General features: G+C 43.1%; 1 protein-coding gene across 1 annotated transcript in view; it reads left to right on the plus strand.

The window, feature by feature from the left end:
• Positions 1–2,857, plus strand: part of tmod2 (tropomodulin 2) — a 43,806-nt gene extending 40,949 nt beyond the window's left edge. The window contains exon 10 of the mRNA XM_083652614.1: positions 1–2,857. This exon is cut by the window's left edge and continues 515 nt beyond it. The gene's annotated coding sequence lies outside the window, so the exon portion shown is untranslated.
• The last annotated feature ends 6,569 nt before the right edge of the window (positions 2,858–9,426 follow it).

The following is a 9,426-nucleotide window of genomic DNA, read 5'->3' on the forward strand; positions in this document are numbered from 1 at the left end:
ATCCCTCTTCACTAACCAGTAGAGCTCCAGGTGTCAGTTAGGGATGTCTCAGAGCTCCATGCTTGCGTCTGTCTGGACATGAGAAAGGGGTGTGGAGCGAGTGGTCAGTCCAGTCTGTCATAGTAGCCCAACATACTAGTGACCTATAGAGGATGGTCCTCAGCTGTTAGACACCACAAGATGCTGCCTGTTACCATGTAAGCAGCAGCATGGTACAGTGATGATTCTTAGCTCTGCTGTTACCGAGCTCTTCTGCATGTCACCTGTGGAAGCTAGTGTTGGCTAGCTCAGAGGCTGGGTGCTTTGCTTTGCAGGGCGCGCTGAATGGATTTTGCCTTGTAAAGCTAGCTGAACGTTGGCCTAGCTAGCTAGACCAGCAGACTGGTCAGCTGGTGTATGTGTAACGGGTTGGTGCGTGCATGGCGTTGCTTAGCGAATGCTAGCTTCATGCAGTGGTCAAGTTTGAGAGAAGACGCAGTTTGTCTTAATAATATAGCCCCCAGAGTCCAAAATTAACTTTTTTGCCCACATGCCAAATGGCTAGTGAATGTTCAAATCTTTTTTACCAGTATCTGGCTGGTGGCTGGTGCTAATTTTGGACCCTGATATAGACACATCCATAAAGTTGACTTAACCCCCTTATATAAAGTGCATGAAAGTTTTATATGTCTTTTTTTATATATAGGTATATATCTCTGGTTCAACCTGAAGCTCATGTTTTGATACGGTTCACATTCTGATATTGGTTATTACTGTTCATTTCTGCCCCTTAACGGGGGAACTGTAACTCGATTTTTGTTATGATTTTGGACCAAGTAAAAGTGGTGATTGTTAATGTACCATAAGATGGTACCATACATGCTAGCGACCCGCTCTAGAGACTGTAGAAGCATTTTGACCCGAGTCTGCTGTCTTACAAAATGGTGTAAATGTTTTGCCCGACCCAAACGGGCTCCTCCGACGCTTAACCATGCCAAAGACTAACACGTGCAGCGCTTAACGTCTCCATACTGGACTTCTGATAGAGTAGGTGTTGGATCAGCTATAGTCGTTTGCTCACCGCGAGGATCTGGGGAAGGTGGGGGAGTCGATATGTTTTGCTAGCGCCATGCTATTACACCCCCCCCCCCCCCCCCCCCTTCCCCGCTTGTGGGATTCGTAGTTTATAGCAGACTGTTAAAAAAAACAAGCAGTTCCTTGTGGGATTTGTAGTTTATAGCAGACTGTTAAAAAAAACAAGCAGTTAGGTGAGATGTGAAGAAGAGTTGGCACAACGCAGATGTATTTTTGCGTGAAGCTTCCCCAACTTGCTTCTCAGGTTGCGACTGCGTGCGATGAGTGATTTTATGAGCTATAGAAAGAGTAACTACAGGAGTCTGTCCCACACTCACTCGTACAGTCACACACTCCTACACAGTCACATCACCTTCAGCACAGTCACATCACCCTCAGCAGGGTCACAGTCACATCACCCTCAGCACAGTCACATCACCCTCAGCAGGGTCTTTGCTGTTACGTGTCATTCATTTATGTAAGAGGTGACGGCAGAGACCTTTGAATAGATGGAGACACCCCACTCCAGGCTCCGCCCATAATAAGAAATTGTACTCTTCTGCTCCCCTAAATGGGCGCGGTCATCCGCTTGTGATTGGCTGTCTGTCAATCGTATGGAAGTTCATTGGCTGGCTGACCAGTCTTAAGTGGGCGTGGGCAGTGGCAGTGGCGAGACTTCTGTGGCACCGATACGCACATGGGCAAAGCCCCAAGCCTTTCTGGAAGAAGACCTTTCTGTGACAAAGCCACGCCCCCCGAACTCATTTGATTGGTCGCCGGAGCGGCTGCTTCCTGAAAACGTGTGGCGAGTAAAAAAGATGTTAAGATTAGCGTTGGTGTTTTCTTATCTAACCACGACCATAACCACACCCTAACCCTAAGCAAAGTGTTGTACTTGCCTAAACCTAATGTCTAAACCTAATGTTTTATTTAAAAAAAATGTCGTTTGACCGGGAGTCGAACCCCAGTCCTCAGATTGGAAGGCAAGCACCTTACTCATTAAGCCATAGGAAGGAGCACACCCTGAACTGTACTGTTTTCACACCCTATAACCCTAAACTTTTTTTTAACTTACCACACGTTTTCAGGAAGAAGCAGTTGTGGCGACCAATCAAATGAGTTCGGGCGTGGCTTTCTTACAGAAAGGTCTTCTTCCAGAAAGGCTTGGGGGGCTAAGTTGGGGTGTCTCTCTCTATCTTACATGTCTCTGGTGACGGCATGCTGTGTGAACTTCCTTGGGCACACTAGCTTGAGATGGGCACACCAGGACTCGTTCAGGAGCTACTTGAAACTTGTATATACTGTTAATGTCTTTAATAGGAACAATGTGTTGGCATGAAATCACCACTTGTGATCATGTTTCTGTCGACCAAAAACGTTATTTCCTCCTAACCTCACATTCCTTGTATGGCTGAGTTCAGTGCTTTGGGTTTTATTGTCTGTGCTTCTACGACCATGTTTTCTCTCTCATTCCCTCTTGAACTATTCTGTTTGTTTTTTTACATCGCTGTGCTTTGCCGGTGGATCGTCCGCAAAAGTGGACCGACCGCTTCTTTGCTTGAGCCTGTTGATATTCTGTGATCCATGATTAGTATGTATAATAATGATTATAAACTGCCATCTCAGATTTAAAATACACATATACGCGCACATACACTTCTATGTGTGTATCACTTCAAATTTAAGTAACTCACTGTTGAGATGTTTTTTTTTTTTTTTTTTTTTTTGTACCTTAAAAGAAAATCCAGGTCTCGGCTCAAGAAGAGGGAATAGCGTACTATTGTAAGACCACAAGACTGGGAAAAGGCACTGTTGAATTTAAAGACATAATAAATGTTTTTACATACTCAGCCCATGTGACTGTTTTTATTCTTTTATATTGTTTTATTTATTTATATATATATATATATATATACATATATATATATATATATATATATATATATATATATATATATATATATATATATATATATATATATATAATATAGATTTATATTTTATATTAGATTTATATTTTATATTTATATATATTTTTTTATATTGTTTTTATTATTTTATTGTTGATTAGTTGGGGACATTTCAGATGTATTCTTCTAATGTGGTAATGCAGCTGTAGCAGGGATACGCCAAAAATAACTTGTAACTTGTTCGTGAGGTGGTGAGTTAAAATCATATACTGGAGCTGCAGATGTAAGGTTGGGTGTGGACCCATCTCCGGTCTGGTAAGGAGACCTTTTAGTTTCGGCAGTTCTCTTACACACACACACACGCGTGTGTGTATTCGTGTGTGTGTATTTGTGTGTGTGTGTATGCGTCCTTTAATCAGATCCAGTTTTTCAGATTGTTTGCTCATGCCTGAGTGATGATGTAATGTATGACTCCATCCCTCTGGGTTTCCTCTGCCAGAGAGCTGCGGTGAAGCTCGCTGCTGTTAGAAAGAAAAGCTGGCAAACTGTAGCCGGGGGGGAAGTGAAGTGGAGTGACTCAAGTGTTTCCACACTGTGAGAATAGAGTGAGAGAGAACCTCAGCTTGATGTCACACCAGGAGAGGCTGTTTGTTTCAAAGGAGAAACCCTACAGTTGCTCTCTCACAGACAGCCCCTCCAAACCTACACATCATGCCTTGGTGAACAACAAGGCCGGCGTGTGTGTGGGTTTGGATCCACAGGCGATATCTGAACAGCTTGATGTCCACAGTAACGTCCGTAGGAGGAGGACATGTTTAGCGTCGGGGGAATCCCTCTGGCAGTCAATGAAGTGGGAGCTTTACGGGGGAGATTTGTGGCTCGTCTGAACTCTTCTTAGTAGCTTGCAGGCTGGCTCAGCCCTGCTTATTACAACAGTGGGAAAAGCTGGACTGAACGGCACACAGCAGTGCTTCTCAAAATGGGGCCCGCCATGGGGTCCTTGGGGGGCTTCCAGGGGGTCCCCAGCAAAAAGGGGAATAATTTATTTTCACTATACAAGTAACACAATGACATAATGTATGATTATTTTGGTCATGGGTTTCATCCAGTTTTTATAATATAAAATATAAATAATATGATTTATATTTGAAAAAAACATCTAAAAGCAAAAATCTTAATAGATTGGGGGAACCTATGGGACAAAATCGTATCAAGTGTGTGGTCTAATTTGTGTCAGTTTAAGGGTTCTTGATGTGTAAAAAGTCTGGGAAACACTCAGTAGGCTACACAGCAAAGCCTGGTAGGCTAATATAGGCCTACTGCACACAGCAAGCAGCTCAATGGGCGTAATACTGAAATGGTACCTAAAGCCATCATCAGTAACTGAGTATGATGCTGATTCTGGTCTCCTCAGCACTTTTAACATCAGCAGTGGGATTAGATGTGATGGTAAAGTGGCTGTTGTTGGGTGAGGAGGTTGGGGTTGGGCCCGGCCCAGCGCAGAACCGGACTGGACCGGCTCCAATGTCAGAGTCAGCTTGTCCCGACATGACCGGCGGGGGGACGTAACGAGGACGGAGACGCCGCGGGGTGACGCAACGAGGAGTCTACGCACGCATGAGAACCTGTGTGATGCCTTCTCTTGTCTCTCCCTCAGGTGTGTAGACTGTGTGCTGACACATCCACTATAGTGTTATGTGAGGGCATGGTAAGTCACCTTGGTGCTGTTTACTCAACAGTAAACAGCTTCTGTGATGTAACAATGATGTCATATCTTTTGCCTTTGATAGTTACTTCATTACCTGAGAGGTTTTTTTTGCCCAGCAGTGATTCTCCATGTGGGGTTTGGGGACCCCCAGGGGTCCTTGATGGGGTTCCAGGGGTCCCCAGCAATGAAAGGTGATTATTCCCCCCCACACACACACACTATAATTCCATCCTTACAATAACAGTTTGTAGGCCCGTGACTATTTTGGTCACGAGTTTCTAACAGTTTCTTTAATGAAACATCTAAAAGCAAAAATCTTATCAGATGGGGGATCCTGGGACAAAATCTTATCACATGCAGGTCTGTGGTGTAGTTTGTGTCAGTACTGTGTGAAAAGTACACACACACACACACACACACACACACACACACACACACCTGCCACCCTCCTCTCCCCTTCACACAGAGCCTTTGTTCTTAAACAGGCATGTTGTCACAGTGTGACTAAGTGGTCCTGTGAGTCATTGGACAGCTATGGTGGACCTGACGCTGTGTATGACATCACCTCTCAGCAAACACAGGTAGACAGATAACGAGAGAGAGGAAAAGAAGGAAGGAAGGAGAGCTCTGACATCACCCATGTATGACCACTTAAAACTACTGTCACCAGCAATACAGCAATACTTTCACTAATACTGTCACCACAGAAACCACTATCAGTGGGCAGTGGTGGCCTAAAGGTTAGAGAAGCGAGCTTGTGACCGGAAGGTCGTCGGTTCAATCCCCGGGGCCGGCAGGATAAATCTGGATGGGGGAAAGTGAAAAGGCAGCGCTTGCCCCTCCCTCATTACCACCACTGAGGTGCCCTTGAGCAAGGCCCTCAACCCCAACCGCTCCAGTGGAGCTGCTCAGTGGCCAACAGATCAGACTGTGGTTGTACTGGTCAGCTTCCAGGTGTGAATGTGTGTGTGAATGTGAACAGGGCGCTCCTGAAAAAGAGAGCTTTGATCTCAGTGAAACTCCCCCTGTATAAATAAAGGTATTTTGTTTAAATCACCACCACCATTATCATCATCCTCATCATCATCATCATAGATAAATAAAAACATCAAGCATAATCGGTTGAACTCATCTATTTTAATTTCAAATCACTTTTGTTTTTATTTCTTTTTTTGGCAATATAAGAAGCAGGGTCGAGCTTTCTGGTACAACTTCACCTCCTTCCAATGAGCACAGAGAAGTCTAAAGAGGTCAAAATAAATGATCCCAGCAACACTTGAATTACAACAGTATATAGATAACAATGAAGTTGTTCTTATCTATATACTGCATGTGTTGCTGGATTGGCAATTTACTGTAAGTCTGTGGTTCAAGTTGTTCTTCTTGATGTAATAATGGTACAATACACCCTTTTCACAGGGCCGTTTTGTGTCAAAAAGGCAGGGTAAACACAGGTGCAAGCAAAACACTAATGAGGGTTTCCAACTTCCATGATTGGAATTTGGAAACCCTCATTAGTGTGTTGCTTGCACGTTGCACCTGTGTTTACCCTGCCAATTTGACACAAAATGGCCCCTGTGAAAAGGGTCTATCAACTTCATTGCAGACTAAAATCAGTTTGTCGGTGTATCTTTAAATGGCTTTTCCAGCATTGAAGCCGCACAGAGTGAGAGTTGACGCATTCATAACGAGGACACCGAAGCAAGAAAAGCTAAAGGTGTCCTCCAGACACACGGCCTCATAACGAGCTGCCTTATGTAAACCGTCCTAATTGAAAACAGTGAACTTTCAGCACAAACAGAGCAGCATATCTACTGTATGAGTGTGTGTTTGATCTCATCCTTCTGCTATGCAGATTTGGCAAAGGAGCTAAATCCATCTTCAGTCTAATATCAGGAGAAGTGCTTACATGTGAGGTGATGCTGGAAATCATCTTATTTCTCTCGCAGTAAAAAGATCATCCTGTCCTAAACATCAGACTTCTTACATGGATAACAGCTGCCTCTGTTAAGATGGCAGCCAAAGCTGCATAGTAGCCTACTGTAGTTTTGAATTGTCTTCCTGCTGTGTTAAAAATAGTCAGTTATGTCTGCCTCATAACACATTCTCTAGTGAAACCAATGGAATCCCTGCTCTGAGTCTGGAAATAACATTTATCATCAGCAGTGCCGGAGAGAGACGGCCAGCTCATCAGACGCTCTTTGTGGGTTTAACCCATTGATACCTGATGCAGCATTATATTGTATATCCCTCATTTGTGTTCACGCGGTTCGCGGCCTTAAAGGGATACACACACAAATGCTGCATCAGGTATCAATGGGTTAAAGAAGCAAGAACCACTTCAGCCCAAAACGATGCCTCTCTGCTACATTATATGAAAGTAGCAACCCTAACCCTAGGATATCATCACCCATATGTTTTGTCCCACAGTCAGTGTCACCTCAAACACATGAAACACTGAACTAGGTATAAAGTTCTGGACCTACATGTCTACATGTGTAGACCTCTGCTTCTCCAAAGCATGCAAATGTCACTGAAGCACTGTTCAAACACACAAGTTTCGGTATTGATTGCTGATTCAATTGCACCATCTGCTGCTTGAAAAAAGTCAGATCTGCTATTAAGTGTCATACTAGAAAGTTACCAGTAGGGGTCAGAAGAAACTCAGTGATAATAGTGATGTCCACTGGGGTAGACAAATAGATATGAGATTGTAGATTTCTTATACTAATTATTAATATCACGGTTTCAGTCCTTGTCACACATTTTCTTAATTGAAATGCTGAAGACAATCTCTATCCAGCATTCTCTTTATCCTACCATGATACTAGCCTATATAAATTACAGTTTATGGACATTAGAATAACAGTTCATGATTTATGACTTCCTCACAAAAATGTATTGTGACCCAAACTAAATAGACTATCAGAATCAGAATCAGAATCAGAATCAGAAAGACTTTAATGAATGGGAAATTGGGACAAGTTGCAGTTGCTCGCACTCAGGCATGAAATATCCACATAACACAACATAGCATAACACAGTATCACACAGTATCTCCCTAAACGTAAAAAACAGTCAATACAATAAAATGCAATGCAATAAAATAAAATAGAATAAAATAAAATAAAATAGAATAAAATAGGGTCAATGGGATAGTAAAAGTAAGTAGAATTGTAGAATAGCATTCAATAAGTATCATAAGGGCAGAAACAGAGTGTATTCATTGTGAGTGATACTTTATGCCATGAATAATGTATGCCACAACATAACCTTTTATAGATTCCAGAGATGAGGACTGAGCTTGTAATCTGGGATCAGGATGGAGAGGTGGAGAGGTGGAGGTACCAGATCTGTTCTCTCTTGATAGCATGTATTGCCTGTCTTTGTTGCTCTTCTGCGTTCATGAAGTGAAATGAACTTCAACCACCACAAACGGATCAAGCCTGAACTCCCCACAGGCCTAATAAGACCTGGACCTCTGCTCCTAGCTGCTGCATCTGTCCCCGAACAAAGATGATGAAATGACAGAGATGCATCATGGCCACCGTATCGATTGCCATTATCTTCTCCTCCCTCACGGCCTGCAGGCTCAGTCAGTAAGAAGGAGGCGGTCAGAGATTGTTGTCATGGCAAAGTTGCTGTGAAGGATGAGTCATGCTTTGATGCTTCTGCCCCCTCACTTCCTCGTGCCCTTTTTCCCTTTCTCTCTCTTCTCCTTGTCTTTGAGAGGGAGTAGAGAGAGAGAGGGAGAGAGAGAGAGACAGAGAGAGAGACACACACACAGACAGAGAGAGAGACAGAGAGAGAGAGAGAGACAAACACACAGAGAGAGAGAGAGACAGAGAGAGAGACACACACACAGACAGAGAGAGAGAGAGAGAGAGAGAGAGAGAACTGGGGAGACAGGGAAACAGGACATGGGAGGAAATTGATTTGACTCTTGGGTCAATGCGATAGAAACATGATCCCATAAATGTCTGAGTATTGTGTATTTTGTAGGAGATGAAAATGACATTAACAAAGAGGAAAATGTGATCATTTCTGATTTCTTGATGTCTTTTATTATATGCCCTTTACATTATCCATCCCCAAAAAATTAGGATATATATGTTTATAACTTCTTCTATAAACTGACATGTATCACAGCAGATTGTGGTTATATTCTTTTATTTTGAGTTGAACGGCGTTGATTGCAGGGTTGCTTGTCTCGTCAGAGTGCTGACATGACTCTGGGGGTGACACAGATAATGACACAGAAAATGAAAGTGTTATCTCACATTGTGAACTTTGTGTATAATTAATGGTTTGAGCCCCCCTCCGCCTGTCTCTCTGTTTGTACTCTACATGGCTTTAATGACCTGCTTTCCATTAGAGGAGGCCAGGGAGACGTGCAGCGACAGCAGCATCGTCTGAGACACTAATTGAATACATGAATCATTGGTAAATCATGAATCCACTTGTTGCTTCTCATTGGAACCCAATATTTGTTCTTCAGCAAATGAGATGTGACCATGGAGACGCACCTGCTGTCTTTGTGTTCTTGTTTCAATTACGCATGACATGCCTTTGTGTGTGTATCCCTTTAAGACTGTTCACCTCCACTACATTTAAATGACTCACGGTGTGTTAATCATATTTCTGCTATTCAACGTCGCTTTCCAACCCAGGACTTGTTGCGTTTGCGTTTGCATATATACAGTAGCCCATGTGAGTACTTGGTGTAACCCCATAGTGATGCATATATACAGTAGC

Source organism: Poromitra crassiceps (genome assembly GCF_964638095.1).
Source record: "Poromitra crassiceps genome assembly, chromosome: 16".
In the NCBI taxonomy this organism is placed as follows: domain Eukaryota; kingdom Metazoa; phylum Chordata; class Actinopteri; order Beryciformes; family Melamphaidae; genus Poromitra; species Poromitra crassiceps.